Genomic DNA, 778 nt, shown 5'->3' on the forward strand with positions numbered 1-778 from the left:
CAGCACTGCCATGAAGCAGTGACCAAATCTGGTGGCGTTCCTGCCCCAGGGGAGTGGGCGGCCTGGCCTGGCCTGCCCCTCCAGGTGCCCCGTCCTCCCGCACCAGTGTCTGCATCAGCTCTCCCCCTGCTTCTCTGGCCACTCACTCCAGCTAAGCCACAGGCTCACAGCTGGGACCCTGGGCCTCCCTGAGCCACCCCATTTCTGTCCCCTCTCTGTGCGGCCTGCGTTTCCGACAGCGCTCAGCTCTGTCCCTGCCATCTCCCCGCGCTCCTGCCACGAGGTCTCCACCTGGGACCCTGTAAGCACATCCGCACCCACAGCCAAACCTGCCGTCCTGTCTGGAACCTGAGCTGCTCTTCCTCCTCTGAACAGCTCAGCCACTCCCCGCAGCCCCCAGGCCACCACCTGGAGCCAATGGAACCACCCACTTCCAGCTGGACAGCTCTCATCCTCAGGTGTCTTCAAACCCAGCCACTGTTTCTCTGGCTTTGCTCTGACCTTAGTGTTGGCCCAACATGGCAGCACCTGCCCTTAGCCACCCTCCCCTGCAGAGGAGAGCCACCTGCTTCCCATCTTCCTCTCTTCCATCTCCTACCACCACACCCAGCTGGAGAGACCCCCATTTTCACTCTCTCCATGCCCCTCACCCTCAGACCCCTCCCTCCTGGGCCTGACACACCTGTGCACACCCCTGCGGAGCTGCCTGGGGTTCCTCAAACCCTGACTCTCGCTGCCTCCTCACCTTGGCCTAAGCTCTTCCCTCTACCTAGGATGC

The sequence above is a fragment of the Marmota monax genome, unplaced genomic scaffold (genome assembly GCF_021218885.2).
Source record: "Marmota monax isolate L192 unplaced genomic scaffold, Marmota_monax_Labrador192_F-V1.1 WCK01_AAM20220418_F8-fsc00020, whole genome shotgun sequence".
Taxonomy (NCBI): domain Eukaryota; kingdom Metazoa; phylum Chordata; class Mammalia; order Rodentia; family Sciuridae; genus Marmota; species Marmota monax.